The sequence below is a fragment of the Anguilla rostrata genome, chromosome 13 (genome assembly GCF_018555375.3).
Source record: "Anguilla rostrata isolate EN2019 chromosome 13, ASM1855537v3, whole genome shotgun sequence".
In the NCBI taxonomy this organism is placed as follows: Eukaryota; Metazoa; Chordata; class Actinopteri; order Anguilliformes; family Anguillidae; genus Anguilla; species Anguilla rostrata.
In genome coordinates, this window is record NC_057945.1 from 15,748,126 (window position 1) to 15,764,587 (window position 16,462).

A 16,462-nucleotide genomic window follows, 5' to 3' on the forward strand; every position below is an offset into this window, starting at 1 on the left:
CAGCACATAGACAAGTCACATTAAAATTAATTCTGGAGTTTTCTGTGCATGGGAACCTTGCATCACATACCTGTACAGAACCCTGCCTTTCTCAGTTGGTGTTCTGAATGAACAGCAAGTATGTAATTCTTTGTAAAATGTTACCCCCTGGAATGTACAGTCATAAACCTTTTGGTGATAGACATTTCTCTTTGTCGTTTACACACAGGTCATGTGACATCCCTCATTCATTGTCGCATGAAATGTCATACATCTAAATGATAAAAAAGCAAATAAGGAATTTAGTACTGTAACAAGTGAATTTCTGTTGATTTTAGAAGGACGGCTAGTTAAGTGCTTAGCTTTTGCATTTCCTGAAATATAAAAAACCTATATAATATATAATACCTGTCATAAACTATAAAGGTTGTTCCCTCTTTGTGCCCATGTTTGTAATGCAATGACACACTATGTGACAAGTCTGAAAATATCCTGTCCGTGAATACCACAAACAGGAGGGGAGACAAAAGCGTATCCTTGGCAGAGTCCGACACCCACTTTGCACAAATTCGAATTAATGCCGAGAATGCAAACACAGCTTGTGCTCTTGAGTATACAGGGTGGCATACAAGTGGCATGCCAACAACATCTAAAGCCTTTCTGGACAAATCTCATCCACCCCTAGTGCTCTGCCACTGAGGAGCAATCTTATCACCCCAGTGATTTCTGCCACAGAGATGGACTCTGATCCCCAAGATTGCTCTATCTCAGCCTCCTGAAAGGAGGGTGTGTCTGTCGGATTGAGGAGTTCCTCAAAGTATTCCTTCCACCTTCCGACAATATCCCCAGTTGAGGTCAGTGTTTCATCATCCCTGCTAAGAACAGCCAGGATAGTGGCCTCTTTCTTCAGTTTGACAGCCTTCCTCACCACTGGAGTCAACCAACGGCTCCTTGGGTTGCCGCCAGGACATGCAACTAAGCAACTTTTGACCACAACCCCTTGCAGCCGCTTCCACAATTGAGGTTTTGAACAGGGTCCATTCAAACTCTCTTGGAGGTGCAACTTATGTCCCCTGACAGGGTCTCCCAAGGCGAACAGTTCTGGGGTGGCTCTCGCCCAATGCACACTGGGAAAGGCTCTAGCACCCCCCATGACCCTGACCAGGATAAGTGGGTATAGATAATGGATGGATGGATGGACTCCACAATTTTAGATTTGTAATCAAACAACTGACATGTGGTTAAAGTAGCAGATTCTCAGCTTTTATTAAAGGGTATTTTTATAGTATACACTTTGGTTTCACCATGTAGAAATTACAGCATTTTTTAAAATAAATGTTGAATTGCTTTGCTTGATTCCAGGTGCAGAGGGATAGCAGAATGGAGAGTTCTGGCTGGTGTTTAGGGTCTAATGATCTTTTAAATATCACTAAGCGGTCCTTTTAACTGCTCAATATGCTAAGACTAAAGTTATGAATTTGATGGAAGCCAGCTGGTGGAGGGAAATGAGAATTGTGAAAAATATGTTGTGAATATGTTTGCTCCTATTGACATCAAAGGTTATAGCCAATTATTTGTTAACATAAAAAGCTGCTTACTCTTAGGGTGTACCACACAGCTTTTCTTGTGATGGTGACTTTAAGTAGCACCTCTTTTTGTAGTGCTATACACTTCAAATGCTTCCATTGTTTGATTTTCTTTTTTGATCTGAATGTTTTTTTTTTTTTTTGGTAGATACGCCCTTGTCAATCTTTGCATATGCATATCCTAAAAGGCTTGCATACTATTCTTGAGAATAGTTTATTTAACCTAGTTAATTCCCTTCCTTGTGTCTCAGAGTGAAGATTTCATTCAAGCTTCCTAAATGCTACTACATTGGGGAAAAAAGCAACATCTGGACAAAATAGCACGTTGTGGGCCGGTTCACATTACCAAAATTACCCAGGTTTTTACAAGTGTCATTCATTAAGGACAATGTAAAGGCCATTAGTGACAGCTGTGACAGCTGTGGCATGTGAAAGGTGGCCACGCAAGTTCAACAGCATCAGAAGAAACACTCCCAGCCTGAGAGGTCAGAACACTTCAGACAACTTATTATGACATAATTTGCACTTTTAAAATGCCGTTTTTTACAACTCTGGACCTAGGGTATGCATACAGTAAAGCAATCATGCAACCAGATCACGATCTGCTCCATTGTCTGCACGCCCTCCGCAGAAATCCGGTTCCTCGCTCTTCACCTCGATATGTTCCGACATTAGTCCATCAATGTGAAGGGCATGAGGCCAAATTGTTTTTCACATTGCCTTTTTTATTTCTCATTTCTACGTTTGGTAAATGAATAAGATCCTCACTGAACTGAAGTCATTTCTTGTTTTGAATGCTTAATGGAATAATTCAGTTGGGGATTATTGTTTTGCTATTCATTACTTATGATCAATGCAGCTGTTTTACCTACATGCTTTCCTTAGTTCTTACAGTAGTATGCATGTATACAGGTGCGTTTGTAGGTTTAAGAAGTACTCAAGCTAAAAGAATAGATGCACTATTTTTTTTACGTATATCCCCCCTCCCTGACATTTTCATTTTTCAATTTAGTCAAACATTAGATTGGACTCAGCAAAGTCACTACAAACACACATGCTGTACTAACACCTCCCACACCAGTGTCCCACCCAAAGTTTGACATCATATCTGTCATGAACCACTTTTCAGCACAACGGATACACTAGAGAGGTATTCTGACAGATGGGCAGACAGATACATCAATAGACCTGACCTGAAGGCAAACATACAGAACTCTTGTATTGTAAGTGACCCTGGATAAGAGTGCCTGCTAGATGAAATAAGTCAAGACAGCTGGGTCTTACCATTTCAAAACCAAAATTTTGGCTGTGCTGGACTTGACAGTTGAGGATCTTGTTGAGTTTTAAAACAAGAAGCAGAGATAAAAAGGACTGTTTTTAATAAATGACTATTTATTAACAAGAACCAGATTGAACAATGGCTGTCTGTTTTTTTTTCATTGTTAGCGCTCTTGTGCACTAGCTTTTGCATATGCTGCAAAATTATAATGGCTAATTCTAGAATCTCCCTGCATCCTCCCTGCTGTCGGCCCCTCTCCTGTGATTGGTCAGGAGTAAGGCCAGTTAAACACAGGGCAGGGATAAGGAAGTACATGGCTGATGCTGCTTAGCTCACACAAACGCTGAAAACACACACAGAGATGGGATCTGCTCCGCTTCATTAATAATTTGCCAGTGACTTGGCTCCGTACCAGTTTGCAGATACAGTTTGTGCGTTTGTGTAGTAGTAATGGGCCATTGGGCGTGAGTGAAGTATTGTGTTACGATGGGACACAGAGAATGCAGAGCTGCCTTATAAGGAGAGCATGATGGCCATGTCAGCTTTTGCTGGTTTTGCCCTCGCGATTTTGAGATGGGAGGGAGAGAGAGAGAGAAAGGGGGCGGGGTATGAGGGGCATAATATTTATTTGGAAACACTGTTATGGAAGACACCCTTCTTATTTATTGGGACTTTTATTCTGAAAAAATTCCTGAAAATTCTGACTGTCTCTGTCTCAGTCCCTACCCTCATAGTAGAAACGTCTGCCTAAACAAAAAGACAATTGCTACCTGAGAACGTGGCCAAAAATATCAGAGGTATTCTATAAAACAGTAGTTGAGGAGATGTAAAATTATGGGTTGATGAGCACACCCTACATATGCCTGTTTATACAGCCACAAAAATGCCGCAGTCATTCTCGCCCTTCCCTCTGTGTAAACCACACCTGGCGTCGCAGTCTCTAAGTCAGGTCTTAGAGCGATCAAGACTACCTCACCCTCAATGAAAAAAAAAAAAAACCACAACTGCCAGTCTTGTGCAAGAAAGGCGGGTTCACAAGGGGGGGGGTAGAGAAGATGTTGTATTTGATTCGGTCGTGTAGATGAAAATGTTTGAAATTGTTTACCGGTTATCCCCAGCCATCTGTGTGTGAGAAGGAGGCATGAACGAGCAACCCGTGATCAAGGCTCACTCTACGGTGGACGACTTCAGGGTTTACGATGTGGTTATGACAGTTGCTAGGCACCACAGAACAACACACAACAGAGCTCAATTCATTAAAGGTGGCTCGAACTAAGAGTGCTTACATACTGATCTGCAGCAGTATGTCATATTGACTTCGGGGGTTATTTTTCATTTCCTGCACAATAACAAATGCTCAATTAAGAAAAATGGACATTCCAGAAGCATACCTCTTCTCAGGGACCGCCTACCATGGAGAACAATTGTATTCTGTCATCCTCTTCATGTTTGTTCGTGCCATTGCCCATTTTGATCCCTCGAGACAAGCCCAGAGATTTAAAAAAAGGCTAACTTCCTTTCTGTCTGGTCTGCGTAAACATGAGATCAACCAAGCATGCTTCAACCTGTCCCTAAAAAGTATATTATTTTCTGTTCTGTTCACCTCTCGGTTTCACCTTTACAGAGCCCTTTCATGGAAAAACCCAGAAAAAACTGGACGAGCAATCAATCAAGCAGATGAGCAACTGGATGAGCATCTATCATGCATACACACACTAGTACACACAGGCCTCCACAAACAACGCGCCTACCCTTGTGCACACATAAACACACACATGCGCAAGCACACGCACACACACACATATGAATGCACGTGTACACACATACACACACACACACATACTCACACACACACACACACGTGTACACATGCACACACACATACTCACACTCACACCCACAAACACACACACACACACACACACACACACTCATATACACACTGAAAACTTTCCATTGCAGTTGTTTCTGACGGTGAGTCAGCCAGCGCGCCCAAAGGCGAGGCATCTGTTCTTCCCATTCAATCCCTGTGCAGAACAGGGACCTGCTGAAGCACACCGCAGGCGTGCCGGCCCAGGGTCCTCCGGTGCCATGGATGTACCGAAGCCAGGACATTCTCAGTGACTCACAGCAACATGGGCCTCTGCATTCGCTTCCCTTTGCAATAACAATCTCACTCTCTCTGCTCACACTCCCTCAATGGTGGTAGTTTGGCAATGGGAAGCCCTGATATTTTTGTTGTTGTCCTAAACCTCTGAGTTTCGTTGAATGGTTGACTTGCAGCCAAACTAGCTTGAAAGGGTGTGCCGTGTAGGCAAATAAAAACATAAAACACCGCCGTCTGTCTGATCATAACCCCCTTCTACCTCTTACCTTGAAAAAGCCATGTTATGCAGCACTGGTCCTCGCATGAAACTGGCTTACTGTAGAATTCCTTTTGTGATTTGAGTTGCCCAGCCTGGTAAAGCGCTCTTCTGTGGCTGTGACCCTTGTTAATATATCATTGCACCTGTCATGAAAACTGAGGGGTTCACCCTTCACATAATGGCTTATTGCTCCCTGTAGGAGTTTTTCAATAAAAAGGGGCTTAAGGCTCCAAATTTGAGATATGTGAGTGCACTTTCAAATTAAGGATACCTTTGGATAGATACTGCCATTGTACGTTTGGTCTGAATGGCTTTATTTCTTTCAAGGAGGCTAGATTTTAAAAAGACCAAGAGGTTGGCGGTAGTTAAAAAAAAACTGTTTGCAAACCTGATTGGCAGATAAAATTACACCTTTTAGGGCCAGAGTTGGTTCATGCATACTCAAAGTAAGTCTAAAATTTCACTTACATTTAAGGATTTGTTTTTCACACCAAAAAGTTTTGCAGAATTGATAAGAAAACAAAGAATAATGTTAAGCAGACTAAATATGCCTTTCAGAAAAGGCACTTACCCACTACTATTTACTTTGTAATTTAAAAAAAACATTTAATCCCAAGAGTCTGGCAATTCTTCATTTAATTCTTCATTTATTTGTAGGTCACAGTTAAGGGCAAAGATTGATCAAATCTAAAACTGACAATTTAGCGTCGGGAATACATGGCAATTGATAAAAAAACTTTGCCGAAATTTAAATATCATGGGTTTTTCAATGCCTTTAAATGAACAAATGGGGGGAGGGCGGGTGCACACTACAACTGAGGCAATGCAACATGCACGGAGAAGGTGGAGGAACAGGAGCTTCAGGGTATTACTAAAGAATAGCATTGTATCAGTCCTTCCTTAGGCACAACCAGCTGCGAAAGAGAAAAGCAAACACGCCGTTTCTTTCTCAACAGTGGCTAGTGTCTCGTGAGCTGAAGGGAGAGACTGGTTGTGTGAGGTATTGCTAAATGTCTTTTTTCCCCTACAGCTTGTCCTTAAACATTCTTTAGACTGTTCATGTTTGCATAGATCATCTCTTCCCCGAGGCTGAACAGATAATGTGTGCCCTGTGATCTCTCGGGTTAATTAAATTGGAATGCGCCATTTTGCTCATAAAGCCACAGATCTCAGGGGTGTATGTTATGCCATATGAAAGATCTGAATTTACAAAAGGCTACAGATATAGAGATGTGTGGAGAAAATGTATCATCAACCACATAACATGTAACTGTCACTTTCACTTATGGAATGGGCTACATTTTGTATATTGTACATCAGATGCTTAAAAAAATTATTTTTAGAAATCATTCAGATGTTTAAAAAATGTTCTTTTTTATAATATACAGAATGATTTCTGTAGTGGTATACATGGAAAATGTGTCTCTTCACAGTCTGCATGGTTTTCTGAGAAAAGACCTGTACCGTGTAGTATCGATTTTTAAGTTAAAATGTGTACATAGTAAATGCACTGTATCTATGTGATGCCAACTAATTCGTTTTTTGTTTGTTTTTGTGCCTGTATGTGTGCCTGCATGACTGCAGGTGTGCATTTGCCAACATTGCTGTGAGTGTGTACCCATACGTGTGCGTATTTATGTGTGTCTCTCTGTGTGCAAGTTTGAGCGTACAAGTATACGTGGTGCATATATGTATGTTTGTCTACTTTAAAGGTAAAGCGGAAGAATGTTTGATAGCTGAATCTAGTGTAATGTATACTCTCTCTCTACTTTCACACACCCTTATCCTTCTTCCTCATTTTTATCACACAAGTTAATCATTCACTCGTCGTTCAGCTTCAAGCTGAAAGTGCCATGCTCAACCTTTAGCGACAGTTCATTCCAGTTATTTTAAATGCAAAACTGCTTGAAACCAAAATAAAGAAGTTGAAGGCTCACAATGAATTCTGTGCATAGCGCAGCTTTTGTTCTTGGCATATCATATTCTTTATAAAGGAAGGGTGGGTAACAGGATGACTGACATGTGACAGGGTGTGGCCCAGGTTGAAGAATGATTTTGTAATCTGAGGTGATGTTTTTTTTTACATCCTATGGGTCCCTTAAAATTCATTTGCAAAGACAAGCAAAGCAAAGCACGTAGATTTGGATAGGCCTGTCTCCTCTGCTGTAGTCATTCCTTAAAGAGTGCACAAACTGTCATCACTCTCTCGCATGATTTTGTGTTTTACATACATAAAGCTATTATAACAGGCCAACTCACGATGTCAGAACTGATGCCACATCGTTGTCTGAGCAGGCTGTTGCTGCAGGCTCATACCATTACGGAAGAGTTGGATTCCATGTTAACAAGGTGATAAAATTGCATCTTTAGAAGTAATTACTATCCTTTTATGATGTTAACGCTGCATTTGTGGCTAAGGAGTCAGGGTATATGGGTTTGTATGACTGTAAGGTCAGTATATGTTCCCACCCATTCACAGAGGATGAAGAACACCGTTGTGCAGGTACATTCTTTCTATTAAACAGCAACGGCTGAGTTAAGTACACGTTTTCAGTGCCAGCACAGGCATGAGTCATGAGGTCTCCACCCAGCTCACCCATGCTTTGAAATCCAGCAATGCCATGCATTGTCAATGGCTTTTTTTCTGCCCAGACAAAGCATACCATAAAAAACATCTACTGCCAAAGTCTTTGAATGAACTGAGCTGAAGTTCGCCCCACCCACAGAAACACAATGCTGGAGAGTTCATTTGCACCATGTACATTTTACTATAAGATCTCTGTGTCTTTTGATAATGCTTCATCGTGAAATGTCTCAGTGCTCAAAATAACCAATTTTATACACTTATTATACATTTATACATGTACAGTTTAATGATTTAGGCTGCCTCCCATATGTATTGTATGTTGTAATATGGATAGACGGAGGATTAATCTTTAATTTCTTCATTTGTATTTGGGGCAATGAATGCACAGTGAGCTGCATAATATTTTTTGACGAAGACATATTTTATCTTGATTTGACTTTGTGCTCCACAATTTTAGATTTGTAATCAAACAATTCACATGTGGTTAAAGTGCACATTTTCAGATTCTATAAAAGGATATTTTCATGCATTTTTTCGTACATAAAAGGATATTTTCATGCATTCACCGTGTAGAAATTACAGCGCTTTTTATTCATAGCCCCACATTTTAGGACACCATAATATTTGGGACATATTAATGTTATGTGAATGAAAGTAGTGATGTTTAGTACTTTGTAGCACATCCTTTGCATGCACACCAGGTGTGAGTATCTTCTCTGGTGATGATCTGCCGGACCTGTACTGCAGCCATCTTCAGCTCCTGCTTGTTTCGGGTGCTAGTTGCCTTCCGCATATGAAAAGCTTATTCAGTTGGATTCTGATCATGTGAAAGATTTGACCAGTCAAGCATTCTGCAGTTTTTGGCTTTGGAAGACTCCTTTGATGCGTTAGCAGTATGTTTGGTGTCATCGTTTTGCTGTCGGTTGAATTTGGAGGCATTTGGTTGAACTTGAGCAGATAAGATGTTTTTGTACACTTTAAAATTCATTCTGTGGCTTCTGTCAGCAGTTACATCATCAATGAAGACAAGTGAGCCAATACCTGTGGCAGCCATACATGTCCAACACCACCATGTTTGACAGATGAGGTGGGGCACTTTGGATCCTTTTGGCCTCCACACTTTGGTCTTGCCATTATTCTGATACAAGTGAGTCTTGGTCTCATCTGTCCACAAGACCTTGTTCCAGAACTCTGCAGGCTCTTTTACGGTACTCCTTAGCAAACTGTAACCTGGCCATCCTGTTTTTGTTACTAACTAGTGGATCTTGTAATGTAGCCTCGGTTGTTCTGTTTGTGAAGTCCTCTGTGCACAATTGTTACTGACATCTACGCCTGCCTGCTGAAGTGTGTTTCTGATCTGTCGCACAGGTGCTTGGGGGTTTTTCTTTATTATGATGATAATTATTTTGTCATCAACTGTCTTCCTTGGCCTACCAGGCCTGCTGCAATTACTGAGCTTACCAGTGCTTTCTTTCTTCTTAATGATGTTCCAAACAGTTTTGGTGAGTCTAAAGTTTGGCCTATGTCTCTGACTCTTTTTTTTCGTATCTCTCTGCCTCATAAAGGATTATTTGTCTTTCATTGGCACAACTCTGGTCTTCATGGTGTCAGACACCAATAACAAACTACAAAGGCAATCAAAAGCCTAGAATCAGACTACATTTATTAAAAGCTCTAAGGAAGCAATTGAGCACACCTGACTAATCAGAAGCACCTGTGAAGACATTTGTCCCAAACATTATGGTGTCCTGAAATGAGGGGACTATGTATAAAACGTGCTGTAATTTCTACGTGGTGAAACCAAAATATATAAATATGCTCTTCAATAAAAGCTGATAATCTGCACTTTGACCAAAGTGAATTGTTTGACTAGAACAATCAACAAAAAATATGCCTTTGTCCCAAAGATTATGGAGCTCACAGTGTATATTTTTAGCAGCAGTTGTTGAGTTTGAGAGTGCCTCAGGTACTACACACTTATTCCCACAACTTCAAAGATTTTCCACACATCTTACTTCCACGAACTTCAAAGATTTTCCACACATCTTACTTCCACGAACTTCAAAGATTTTCAAAACACAAATTATGGAAAAAAGGATCCACATATATCTTGTATATAATTTATGAATGTTTACCTTTCATGTATAATTTATATATATATATATATATATATATATATATATATATAATGTGTGTGTGTGTGTGTGTGTGCATGTGTGTGTGTGCAAGCGTGTTTTGTGTGCAAGGGTGTGTGTACTATGTGTGTATTTTGCAAATGCTTCATTCAGCACAGTGTAATTTGGCACAGCACCACATTACATCAATAAACCACATCAATATGAGTAAACAGAGAGACAAAGCACCAAGATACGGGTTGCCATAGTGTCCTGTCACACCTCTCTACAGTTCGTAGTCTGCAAAATTCTGTACATGATAGGACCGCCCATCGTGATCCTGCATAGAGCACCACAGACACCTTGGATCACACAGTTACAAGCAGCAATGCAGAACTCTCAAGAAGAATAGCAATGGGTGGTTTCACCTATGTACCGTAATAATACACAATAATAGAAAAAAAAGGAAAAATGTGTTCAATTATGGGCCTGGCATTAAAACTTATTGACAATTTAAATTGCATCGGTCCCTAGTGCTGCCTCCGGACCCCAGCCACTCAGCCTTCCATTAATGTCAGGAGGTGAATTATTGTTCATTAGTGGCATTTGTATTACACCAGATTCTATCTAACAAAATAAATAAGCAAATTATCTTTTGTTGATTTGCTTATTTATTTTATTTTACATTTAATGGCTATGGTGTAATAAATAATTTTGGCTGCAGTTTCATTTAATGAACTACAACATGCAAATACATATTATCATTGTTGTTGTTGTTGTTGTTGTTGTTGTTGTTGTTGTTGTTAGAGAGCTGCTCTTTTCTACACAGCTTTACAGCATGTACAGTCGGTGAGTTCTCATAGATCTATTACAGGTGTGCAGAGGGAACATCACCTGTTTCTCTAAAACCAACAACACTGTTCTTGCCTCTGCATTCGGATATAAAACCAGAGGTGATGTGGTTCGACTGGAAGGTGTGTAAATAAAAGAGAAAATGCAACGCTTCTAGTCTAATGTCAAACATGAATGCATTACAAATTGTAGGCTTAGTTAATGTTATAAAAATGTGGGCTATGCATGCTGACCAAGAGAAGCACTCAATGGGGCTGAACTGTGAGTTACAGCAAGCAAGGGATGGTCCTTGCAATCCCATAAAGGACAGTGCGGGGACAGTGGAAGGTGAGCAGCAGCCTGTGAACACAAAGGCAGCTTCTGACAGTCCAGCTCAATTTAAACTGCCTCTAGCACTGTTAATTCATGAATCTGTCAATATATTAATAAATTCATCATGTTTTATTGCACGCAATATTGTTTCCTTTTAATTATGCCACTCCTTCAGTACCAACTGATTTTCTGCAGAGCCAACAGGCAGTTACAAAGCAAAAGATGCATGCATGAATCTTTGGAAAGCTTGGCTAATTTTTCTGTGATGCTCCCTTTTTCGGCCAATCTCAAGTTCTTTTTGAAGTAACATGGGAGTTCCACAAATATTTGGTCAGCTTCAGTAAAAAAAGAATGATCATATACACAAGTTATCCATACATTTCAAAATACTGTATTTGGGTTCAGATGCAGCCCTAATATGCATATACAGAAAATGATTCCTCCTGCTTTTAAAATTTTCCAAAGCGCACTGTGGTTATAGATTTAATCTGGGATTTAGACTCTGCTGTTATACTGTAATTTTATTTTGTGAGTGTGTGTGTGGGTGTGAATGTGTGCATAGCAGTCTGTGTATGTGGCAGAGTAGAACAAAGGGTGTGGTTGAGAGTCCGTGCCTGTGCACCTAAAGAATAGGGATCCTAACTAGATAAGAATCAAAGTTGCCAGCGGCCTAAATATACATACCTTGCTATTCAGATAAAGCATAATTATTAGCTTGGTTCCCACACAGTTGCTCGTTATTCTAATGAAAAGACATGACTAAGAATGTGCATATAATTCAACTCTGGAACATTTACATCATAAAAGAAGGTTAAAAAAAAACACCTTAAACAACCCTACGGGCAAAAACTATAAATTACTGTTATTGAATTCTCATTATTTGTGCATTTATTCTTTTAAACATTCCAGAACAGATATTTACACTGCTGCTTACATTAACATTAACACAGATTAACATTACTTTTTTGTCAGTTCTTTGGAGATGTTCCTGCCATTGCCATTCAGTTTTTCAAGACATACACACGCGCGTACGCACACACACGTGCATGCATGCATGCATGCACACACACACACACACACACACGAGCACACATGCATGCTTCGGCAGAGGGGGACCAGCATGGCCTGCATAGAAAAAAGGAAGGGTATGCCCATGACGTATGCCTGTGGAGAACAATGCGCTTCACTTCCAAAGTTGACTTCAATTGATTTCAACTCAGCAGTTCTGTGTCCAGTGGTGGCTGCTGAGCTGAAAATTGTTTGGACAGAAAAACTGATTATTGGTCTCATATAGCCAGTTCTCCTCAATTAGGCTATTAGGCAAGTGATAAAATTATTTTTATTTCCATTGCAAAATTGTGCGCATTTTATTAACATTCTTCAAAAATTTTGGTACATGTATTTCTTTGAACTCACACTTGAGGAATATTCATGGAAAAGAGTTGCAATGCACAGATTTTTTTCAGTTAAATGATCTTGAAGCTCTGGGTTTTGTTAGACTGCCTTTATTGAAAGTTGTACTGAAAGCTAAGGCAGTAGTTAACAGAGTGGTGTATCTTTTTTCTTTCAGGGTGTACAACTGATTGTGCCTTATTGAATTCATTGTTTAATCTCCCTAACATTATTACTTTAAACTTCATAACATCAAATAGGTTGAGACCAATTATCATTTTAAAGGGATGCTTTCCTCCCCTATTTCTAGCTTGCGACCAGCTGCCACTGTATGCGCCTCTAGAGAACCTTTATATGGAGAGGTTCTCATAACATCAGCAGTCTGTCTATGCCCAGTAACACTTGTGCTTCCAGCCATCCTTGCCTTTAGTGATGTTGCATACCGTGGGCTCCATAATCTTTGGAAGTTTCAACACTTTTATACGTACAACCCCCCCTCAATTTCAGGGGACCATAATATTTCAGACAAATGGCTTCACAGGTGTTTCTGATGAGTTCAATGTGTTTAATTGCTTTCTCAGTTATATAGAAGCTTACAGCATCTACTCTGGATTCTAAGCTTTTGGCTGCATTTGGAGTCTGTTATTTGCGTCTGTCAACATGAAGACCAGAGTTGTGCCAATTAAAGATAAGGAGGCTGAGAAATAAGACAAACAGCCTGAGACATAGGCCAAAATGTAAGCTTACAAAAAACCAACTGTTTGGAACATCATTAAGCAGAAAGGGAGCACCAGTGAGCCCAGTAATTGTAAAGTGCCTGGTAGGCCAAGGAAGCCCTCTAAAGTTGATGGCCAAATAATTCTCACCTTAATGAAGAAAAAACTCCAAACACATGTCTTACAGATCAAAGACACTCTTCAGGCATGGATGTACCAGTGTCTGCAGAAGACTTTACAAACAGAACTACAGAGGCTATACTGCAAGATGCAAACCACTTGTTAGCCACAGAAACAGGATGGGCAGGTTACAGTTTGCTAAGAAGGACATAAGAGAGTCGGCAGAGTTCTGGAAAATGGCCTTGTGGACAGATGAGACCAAGATTCACTTGTATCAGAGTGATGGCAAGAGCAAAGTGAAACAAAATGAATCAAAATGAACTGGCCAAGATCCAAAGCAATCCTCCCCTCATCTGTGAAATGTAGTGGTCAGGGTGTTATGGTTTGGCTGTGCATAACTGCCACAGGTACTGGTTCACTTGTCTTCATGATGTAACTGCAAGACAATGATCCCAAACATACTGCTACAATAACAAAGGAGTTTTTCAGAGCCAAAAACTGGAAAATTCTTGACTTCATTCCCATGATCTGAATCCTATGGAACATGCATTTCATGTGCTTAGTAAATTTACTGCAACCAGCCCCCAAAACAAGCAGGAGCTGAAGATGACTGTGATACAGGCCTGGCAGAGCATCACCCGAGAGGATACTCAGCATTCAAATGAGCACTAAACATGACTACTTTCTGTGGTGTGGGGATGGCTGGTTTAAGCAGCCACACCTGCCCTGGGTCAAGCTAATTAGACCTGGCCAATTGGATAATTGGTTAAGAATTAGATAATTGGCCAGGCTAATTGGACCCGGGAACAGGAGTGGCTGCACCTGTGCGTAGTGAGGTAATCAGTGCGCACAGGTTAAATCTGCCATCCCCACTCAGACAAGGAAGCCTCTGTCATGACCGTTTTAACATCTGCTTCTTGGCGGTAACATCTTGCCAACCTTGAAAATAAACCTGGACTGTTTAACATCATCTCCCTGTGTCTCTGTGCTGGAGGGCCCCTAGGAAAGCCACTTCGGTGGCCTGTGGCAGGCTTGTTTGCCACACTTTCATTTACATGATATTAATATGTCCAAACATTATAGAGACCTGAAATGGGGGGTATGTATGAAGAGTGCTACAAGTTCTACATGGTGAAACCAAAATGTATAAACATAACTTTTTGTAAAAGTTGAGAATCTGCACTTATCCACATGTTAATTGCAAGTCTAAAATTGTGGAGTACAGAGCCAAATCAAGAAAAAAATGTCTTTTTCCCAAACGTTATGGAGCTCACTGTATATATACTAACATGTCTGGGAATGTTGTTATCTTGGTCTAGCACAGTTTCTCCTGTCACTCAAATGAATGCTCCTACGTTCTCCTACATTGTAATTTGCTCTGGATAAGTGTTCGCTAAGTCAATGAAATGTCGCCTTTCTGCGGTGGTCATTTAAGGTGCAGTACTTCGTTAATTGATAACACACAGTCCAAGGACAGCCCTGCAGCCCTACTGTGGCCTAGCCTGTGAGTCAACCTTCTTGCATAAATTAAATTTGATTATACTGATTCTGCACTCATTTGCCCTCACCGTACGCACGTCATCAGTGTACAGCCTGGATGAGAGCAATAAGTGAATAAGTACATTTAAATGTGAATACTTTGTTAGTAGTAGCCTTGTAACCCACAATTTGCAGGTTATATACCCAGGTAGAGCTTTGTCTTTGTATACTAATGCAAGGTAATTATCCCGAACTGCCTCAGTATATAATCAGCTGTACTAAGCAAAAATATAAAAATTGTGTCAGTTGCTCTGTATAAAAAGGTCTGCTCAATGCCAGTAATAGTGAACAGTGTAAATTTAAATTACAAGGGTGCGGCCACACACACTGTAATGCCAGAGTCTGGATTCCATTTTGTTTTTGCCAGACACAGACACACACAGACACACATCTGCAAGCAAACCTGTTTTAACACTCTGAGGCAATGGTTGAGATTTCCGCTCCCACCGCCACCCTGGGCGGCATCGACCAAACCTGCACAGGGAGTGGCAGATCAACTGCTGGCACACAGGCCCACTTGGCATAGATATGATTTCGTATCACTTGTCCTTAGGTTGTTACATATCATCTTTACAATTCTCGTAGTACAGCCTCTCAGTTAAAAGAAATAAAGAGCCTGCAATGCCTGTTCAAGGGAAGGCTTTAAAAGAACTAAAAAACAAATGAACAAAGCAGATCCACAATATATTTTCTCTCCACTGGACAAAAACCTTTCCTTGCGGGTTTTCACATGAAACAGCGTTCCCGTTTGGAGGGGAAGGAGGAGTCGGACTAAGCTGGCCGTGCTCATTCGCACAGACACACTCGCCAGGGCGCACAGATGTGTTGGGACAAAGCAGGTCTAAAAACACAAAAGCCACTCATTTCCCTGCCCTTGTTTTGGCTGCACACTCATTTGTTTTTGACTCCAGTTTGTAATGCTGCCTTTGTCAGCTTCTTTCTCACCCCGCTCTGCCCCCAGGGAGAAATGACACAGGGTCAACCCTGGTAGAGCGCATCCCGTGTGGAGTCAGCAATATTAGCATGTTACCTTATTTCTCCTCATGTAGTTTGCGTGTGTATACTGTATACATATATACTCTACACACATGTACAATGAGCTCCATAATGTTTGGGACAAAGACATATTTTTTCTTGATTTGGCACTGTACTCCACAATTTTAGATTTGTATTTAAATTCATTAGTGAGTACAGTGCACATTCCCAGCTTTAATTTATGGATATTTTTGGCTTTGGTTTCACCCAGAAGAGATTACAGCACTTTTTATGCATAGCCACCCCCTTCAGGGCACCATAATGTCTGGGACATACCATTGTTATGTAAATGAAAGAAGTCATGTTTAGTACTTTATCTCATATCCTTTGCATGCAATTACTGCTTGACGTCTGTGACCCATAGACATCACCAGGGGCTGAGTATCTTCTCTGGTGATGCTCTGCCAGGCCTGTACTGCAGCCATCTTCAGTTCCTGCTTGTTTTGGAGGCTAGCTGCCTTACAGGGATATTTCTCTTTGGTATAATACAAATAATATTGTGGAGCCTACAGTGTTGTATTTGCATAGCATGAATACTCGCATCATCGACTGTCCCTTTTAACCACAAATGGCATCGCCATTCCT